At 43.8% G+C, this 8,084-nt stretch overlaps 1 long non-coding RNA gene across 10 annotated transcripts; it reads left to right on the forward strand.

Annotated features, from left to right (window-relative positions):
• The first annotated feature begins 3,155 nt into the window (after positions 1–3,155).
• On the forward strand, positions 3,156–7,011 carry LOC119269076. Of its 10 annotated transcripts, none has more exons than XR_005133450.1 (4): positions 3,156–3,837; positions 3,990–5,022; positions 5,179–6,301; positions 6,957–7,011. It is a non-coding gene; the product is annotated as an uncharacterized LOC119269076 (long non-coding RNA). The 10 variants fall into 10 exon arrangements; XR_005133445.1 differs by having other exon boundaries at positions 5,179–6,810; positions 6,957–7,009; XR_005133448.1 differs by having other exon boundaries at positions 5,179–6,375; positions 6,957–7,006.
• Positions 7,012–8,084: the final 1,073 nt, after the last annotated feature.

An 8,084-nucleotide genomic window follows, 5' to 3' on the forward strand; every position in this document is an offset into this window, starting at 1 on the left:
TTGAAACGACTTACAAAAGTGAACGGATGGAGTATCTCGTTTCGAATGACTAATTATTGCAAGGAAAACACAGGCATGGTAATACATACAGATTCGTTTGCAAATGAAAGAAGATTCGTTTGCATTCTCAAATGTAGGCGCACCAGGCAGACCAGGGTCGTGTCGGGGTGGACGCTGCTTCGGTGCCTTAAAGGCAACTGCCTTTGGGTCACTGACATGTGGGCCAGCCACTTGTTGGGCCCACATGTCATGGACACAAAGGCAGGTGCCTTAAGGCACCGAAGCATAGTCCTGTCGGGGTGGCCGCGTGTGTCGGACGGACGCGTAGCACCCAGCCACCCACCCCCTCCCCCCCGAAAAAAGGACGACGACAATATAAGTTCGCGCTTCCACGTTTCGGATTGAAATATCTGGCGGCCCCAATTCCAGCCCTGCAAAATCTCTCTTCTCCACCATCCCCTTCCGCGCCCAGATTGCTCAAATCCCTAATTCACCGCCAACCCTCGAATCGCCCCTCATCTCGTCTCTTTCCCCACCGTTCCCCACCTCTGTGCCGGACGACGACGACGAAGACGACGATCGCGCTTCACCACCGCACCGGAGCTACCTCATCTACGCCCTCGTCCACTGCACCGGGTGGTCCACTGACAATGTTGGCCGCCGCAACCGACGTGCCTCACAAACACCGAGTTCCACCGCATCAGGTGCGCTTCACCGACGCCGTCTCCCAGCTCATCGGGGCTACTTCACCGAGCACATCGTCGCACCTCCGCCCTCCAAGGCCGTTGGGGCTTCACCAACAGTCTCGTCCACCGCATCGTAGCGCTCCGCTACCACTCAAGATCTGCATCCGTGTGCAGCCAGCCAACGCCAGCGCATCACCCTCAACGGCTCTGAAGTGACCCGCACTCTAGCTAGGCGAGCATGCCCAAACACCGGCCCGAACTAGGTATCCACACATCACTCCCTTGTGCACTGTTTCGACGATGTTTGGATATCCTTTCACTGCTCTCTTAGCTTACACGCCTATGCAACTCCGACTTTAACTCTTATTTCTTCTGGAGATATCATCTGAAACAAGCAAATCCATTTTTAGCGAAGCATGACTGCGCTACGGGATCTGGTACACACCCTGCACACCTGTATAACCTTGTAAGTATCTGTCCTCCGGTACAACATCAAGGTCGATTCCTCTTATTTGATCAACCATTCGCCGTGTCAGAAATGCAGAGGGGGATGCAAGGAGCACAAGGCCTGCACATCCAAGCAAGTGGTAACATGGACTTGTACATGGAACATCCCAAGCGCAAGCAGAGCTGCAGTGAGCCTGTACAATGAGCTAGCGTAAGTCCCTGCATTTCATTTAATTCGTACTGAATTCGTGTATGATTTGTGTGTAGTGGCTGATCCACGAATTTAAGTTACCAGGGGCGAACATTTAACTTAAAAAATACGAAGGCACTTGCACTCCGGAAATCAACATAACTTGAGAAATGTGAAGCTACATGCACTTTGAAAACCAGCTAATGATCCAAAGTAGTTCAGATTATAAACACTAAATGATGCAAGCACCAAAAACACAAAATGCAACATGGTGTACAAGGACTACAAACATGGTCTATACCTGCTTGAATTATTCGTTCTCTGGCTAAAAATATCAAAGTGTAATTGCACGTATAACGAGTGCGCAAACTGCATATCAATATATCTGTCCTGCACAAGTATGCCAATAGTTTCAAACAACAGATTAGAAAAGTATTTATGCTATGTTGTCATGATACGGGGACTTTCTGGTAGATGGCCTCGACGTGTCCTCAAGCTATGAAAATGCACTATAATTTGCTTGTCATCAATGCCTGCAAATCTCTGTCTCTCTCAACGTAGTAGATCATCATTAGACACTAAATCCTTCAATGAGCTTGCAAAATGCTTGCATTAGATCCCTCATTAGACACTATATGTTCATCACCGGGAGCATGTAAAATGTTTGCATCAAATCCTTCATTAGCAGTCTGTTCATTAGACACTTCAGGCTCAAGAACAACATGAGCTTGTACGTTTGCACCGGAAACTTGATTAGATACATCGGATTCAGTCAGTTCAGTATTGATTGGGGGAGTTATAAAATAAGTAAAAATTAGTTTCATTTTCTCATAGATTCCCTACATACAAGCAGTTTTACAACAACGTCGGGTTTAACTATTGGCCAGAAATTGAAGAGTTGAATTAGATATAATCAGGCATTTGATGTACCTGCTCATTGCGCATGCTACTCTTGCAAGCTGCGACTGTCTATTTGTGCAAGCTCGATGCCAAGTCCGTGCTGCCGCCGCTGCCTCCCACGCAGGCTACACCCAGGGTTGGATCTTCATCTTCTTGTCCTTTCGTTCGCTTGAAGCCCAGCGACCGTCCTCCAACGAGGGCGCGAGGAAGTGCTCTGTCGGTCTGTCTAGCGGCGGCTAGGTTAGGAGCGAACCAGACTGGAGGCTGGAGCGAATGAATTGGGATTTTTCCTGCTGCCGATCGATATGAGAGGCACTCGTTTGGGACGTGAGCCTGCTATAGGGCCTGCCTTGCACTTATGTTATTGGCCCATCCAAATTGAAACATTTTTCTTAATTTTTTATATTGCCTGCTCATGCGTTGGGACGAACAAAGCTAGCATGGGCTAACCTGGACGACTCAAACTAGGTGCACACTTTCCAGCCACCTGAGGCAGCCGCCCATACCAGCCCCTATGGTGGCGTCGCCCCTTTTTGCGTGTATGATTGGATAGTGAAAAATATTTCAGTGGCGCTTTTGATTTACCCACAGAATGGTTGAATTGCTTATTTCTATGAACTGAGTTCGCCAATAATGTGAAGGATGCCAGTCTTTTCATCCTATTGTAGATTGCTTAGATCTCGATATGCCAAAAGTAATCGCATGAAATATACAGTAAAAGCCAGTGTGATGTGTTTGGTTACAATTAGTCTGACTACGCGTCCTCATATCTTTACCTACTAATAAACGAGCTATTGCTTCTGGTCATACGTCGTGCTTTTTTGCAAAAAAGTCCCCCTGTTTCTGAGAAATTAACCCACAGTCCAGTAAATAAGTTAAAAAAATGTTTCGTATTTCTGCCAGAAAATACGAGCGACCACGCCTCCCACCCCATCTGGATCCGCTGCTTCCACGCTGCCGACCGGCGTCCTCCGCCACGCCATCCACCGTTGTGCCGTCCTCCCCGCACCGCGGACTGCCTCCTCTCCGCCGTGCCCTCCTCCTCGCGCCGCCCGAGTCCTCCACGCATGGTTCGCCGACGCCGAGGCCCATGCCAGCCTGCTCTGGGCCCGCGCCACCGACCGCGACGGGCTTCTCAGCATGCTCCTCGCCACCACGGGCAACAACCGGGAGGTGGAGGACGCGCGGGAGGCGGGGTAGCGTCAGAATCAGCGCACGTCGGATCCGGCATGCTACTCCTCTCCCTTCCCAAGTCGCCCTGGATCTCGCGATGCTGGAGGTGGCCGCCGCCGTTGCTATGGAGGGCTTGCCACCCGCCTTCGGAGTCCCACGTCCCCGATTCGACGGGATTGCCAAGCCGAGGTCATCATCTTTCGACAGGCTCCTTCATCACTTCTGGTTTCCCACAGTGGCTATGGGTTGTCTCTCCCTCTCGATCCTGCACTCCTCCTCCTTCGGTTCAGGTTTCAGGCCGTGGCAGAGGGTCGCCTCTCCATATCCATCCTTCCAATCTGGAGCACAGGTGGAGAGCCTGGCTGTGTGCGGCGGAGATGGCGCCCGCATCTGCGCCCTATAAGCCCGGATAAGGCTCCTCCGAGGCCATGACCTCTGCAGGTATCGATCTAAAAAAGGCCGACAACCCAATGGAACCTCTCCCTGTCTCTTTCTTCTCCATCTTCCTCATACTATCCACTAGAATCTTAGTTTTTGTAGTTAGCTAGCAAAGACTCAATTGCTGCATTTTTTGACTATACATCTTCATATAGGATTCGATAGCCATGCCCTGGAGAGAGAGCTCACAAATTAGTGCAGTTAACAAGAAGCAATTGAACCGAAGATCTTACAAGATGGCTTACAAATCTAGGTATCAAACAGAATTTCGGTAATATATATTATGTATACGGTACTTGGAAGGGATGCTTACCAGGTAAATACCACTTAAAATCTAGGTCGAGTAACTATCCAGTTGCAGATTCACTGCAAGTTTGTGCGACAGATATACATACATATATATATATATATATATATAGATCAACTAGGATTTAGGTTTAACTCTATGGTACAATTAACTAAGGAGAAGAGGGTAGATTGTACTACCTGATTGCTTGTTGTACATCCGAAAGAGATTCAGTTGCTCTGAATATTCTGATTTGCCACATGGTCGCCAGTGTGAATAGCGCCTTCATGAGCGAATCTTTTAATGACGTAATTACCATCCAGCCATCCTGCCTTTCCAACGAACAACATACAAGCTTTGTTCTCTGAAGTTTAAGAATAATGCAACCATCTTGCCTTTCCAAAGAATAACATATATATTTTTAACCTTAATAGTGCAGCCAGCTAGTTGTAGTGCACTTATCTCTAAGCCCAGCTCCTCTTTAATCCATAAACTTATCCGTAACCAAAGGCTAGATGTATATTCAATGTAATTCTATTCATTGAGTTGAGTTTCTTACTTCGGTATGGCCTGGGGTATAGTAAGTTCCATTTCAATGTTCCAGGGACCACTTCCAGTAAGTTTCCACTCGACATCAGTAGTAATGTCCACTACCTGTATCAGCATGGTTATAGCAGTAGATAATCAGGGCAAATATCATAAGCAAATTACAACTTTAGAATCTCTGAATTCTAATAGTTTTCTAATATCCTTCAAAACATGATGTGTGAGCGCTCTTTAGATATTCCAGTAAGTTTCTTTCTACAGGTGTTCTTACATCTCCTGAATGGATGATTCTCTTTGCATTTCGGCCGCTCGGCCCACTTCCGATGATCCACTACATCATCATTGTTTGGTAACTGGTTAGATACTCTTCAATCTCCTTATACCGAAGCAGTTATGATTGAGTAGTACATTGTTATCATTCTCAACAACTTCATTCATGACACCTTTGATACTCATGTATGAGAAAGAACTTTCAGTGGTTGAGTTACTTTATTTGACTTCATATTGTTCAGGAGGGGAGGCCGCAAGGCGGGACAGCCAGCAGCGGCATTCTGTTCGGGGATGCGTGGATCTGGTGATGCTGGAGCGTGGTAACAAGAAACATCATATCCGCAACGGCGTTTCAAATAGCCAATTTACCTTTCTCCCTAAAGGTTTCTTGCTCTGCTGTTAGTATCACTGGTCTTGGGGTTTAGATTTTGTCAATATCAAAATCTGGGTACTTACCAGCAAACGAGTTGTTGATCTATTTACTTAATCAAGTTCATTTCTGCTATGTTCTTCAGTCAAGCTTTAACTTCTAGCCTTGATTAAATGGCAATGATATTCTCCAAAACCTACTGATGTCAGAAATCCTGCTACCCAACAGGATGGTCTGCCAAGTGATGTGAGCACTACTCAGTGTGTGGCAGACGTTCATTAGGATTGCAAACAAGATTTGAGATGTAGGTGTTGGTCAAATTTTGGAAAATTATGGGTCTGCAGGTACAAAATTACATGTAGGAAATTTTACGGTTTTCTGTGATTAAAGATTCAAGCATGAATGTGAATATAGTTCCAAGGTTTTTTTGCTAACATGTTTTCTTATATTTACTTCTCTTTGTATGATATTGGAATTTATATGCTTACTTAACTGCTCAAAGATGTCTGTTTTGTTTGTCGATTGGAAGTTACCACATTAAGCTTGAGTCCATGTGAATTGACACACTATTTGGAACAAAATAAAACTTAGTACTGTACTACAGTTTGGTGGTTAAATTACTCCTTACCTCGACATTCTAATAATCTGTAATAAGGATAGTTCGCATTGGTCATGCAAGATCACTTGCGGGAAATTGGTGGCTTGTTGTTGTTGTGCTTCACAATTTCTGTTGTTTCTATTTATTTTACACTTTTTTATTTACTGCAATTTGCAAAACAGAAGTACTAGCATAACTGGAATTTCTGTTTGTGTTTTTTACAAAGGGAACATAGTCTGATGGGACAGCTCCTAAATCAATGTCACATAAGGCAACAACATATTTGGAGGAGTTGAAGGAGTTGAGATGAGTTGATCACATCCTCATGTGTCTTTGCATGTTGCAACAGGGGCGGTGTACTTTCTTTAGATAGAAGAACTTATGGGGCACATCAGATGTACTGACCACTCCTTACTCCCAAGAACAGGAGTAACAATTTTTCTCAAGTTCTGTTGTTGTATTGTACTAGAAGTATGTTCATCAAACTGCCTTATCAACCATTTGCTATTAACCCTCAAACATCTAACTTTTTTTTACATCCTCAAACATTTTATATATTTCTTAGCAACTGCCTTCTGACCCTCCCCTTCACCCTTTTCGGATAGTTTTTTGTGTGAATACCCTTTCCTGATAGCTATGTCCCAGCATCTGCATCAGAACAAGAGAAAGGGGAAGATGATCTATTGGCCACAGAGACATTGCTTCCTGCAATTGACCATATTATCGATCAAGGGGCAACAAAAATATAGAGATTTCAATTAATTTTACCGTCGACCAAGTAAACTATGCAATTTATGAGTTGTGATGATGAAAGAAGAAGAAGAAATATGATTTAATGGCAAAAAATAAGTCAACAATGTTGTCTGATGTGCATAAGGATTTGGTACATGTTTGACATAAGAATATGTATGCCTTCAAGCCTAATTATTGTGCCTTGCATGTTGTGTTCTTTTAGTATATTTTTCTCCCGTTGCAATGCACGGGCATTTTTGCTAATAATATATCAAGGACGCACCATCTTACCAGATTAACCATTCGACTTACCCATGCAGTGTGGGAAGAAAGAAGTATTGGGATTGCGTATCCAAGCAATTGATGCCATGGACTCCTTCGTACAACCTTGTAAGCGAAAAAGAAGTTGCAGTGTGCCTGTACAAAGAACTAGCGTAAGTTCAGTTACCTGCTTCTTGGAATTTTAGTTAGCCACTTATTGCAAAATTGTTCAATTACGTTGCTTGGCTTAATTTAGTTTGCTACTAATTACATAATGGCGCAGCCTATTAATCATATTGTAGACTGCGCCTATCTATGTGTTTGATACTTACTGTTAAGAATTACCTGTTTTTCTTAACTTAAATATCTACTTTTTTGTTTGACTGCTTTACTGCTGCAACAGCGGGTTACAATGATGTTAATAACTACATTTCAGCATCCAATTGAAACTCTTTAATTCCTTGTTTGTTTAACTGGTTTGCTGTTATAACTCCCAGTTGAGATGTTTTGCTAACTTCAACTTTTCTGAATCCAATCGGAACTTTAATGGCAAAACAGGTCAGCTCAAGATCAAAGAGCAAGATCCCCATGGACGTTGCATCATCCCACAGTAGTGGCATCGGCCCAATCGTGTATTATGAATTGCCAACTGCTGATGCTCTAGAGGCTAAACTAGTTGTAGAAAGAGATTCTGCTTCTGCACTTAGAGATGAAGTTGACATGTTGAGGAAGCAAACAGCACAATCACAAGCAGTACTCAAGACAACCATTAAATATTTGGTGGATTTCAAAACGAAGAAAGCTGAGACTGACCAGATTGTTAAGGCCCTGAAGGAAAAAAGGAAATTAAATTCCTACTTGGTAAATCATAGGTGAAATGTTCTTTTCATAGTTGGATAACCTTTGTGTTGTCTGCTCATATAATCAATCAAACCATTTGTTTTAGAGATCATGTAATAATTGTTTTTTTGTTTTTTGATTTCTAATTTTATTTGAGCACAAGTTTGTATTAATTGATAAGACTCGGAGACATTTCATTTGGATTGCTGTGCCAGACCTACAAATATGCCAATCGGGCTGAATGTGCATTCACCAATAGTAGTAGTATAGATGGAACATAAGTGGCACGCATCGGAAAGGGCCAAGATGCTGGCTAAAAAAAGGATGATGTTGTAGCAAAAAGAAAG

This window comes from Triticum dicoccoides, chromosome 1A, assembly GCF_002162155.2.
Source record: "Triticum dicoccoides isolate Atlit2015 ecotype Zavitan chromosome 1A, WEW_v2.0, whole genome shotgun sequence".
In the NCBI taxonomy this organism is placed as follows: domain Eukaryota; kingdom Viridiplantae; phylum Streptophyta; class Magnoliopsida; order Poales; family Poaceae; genus Triticum; species Triticum dicoccoides.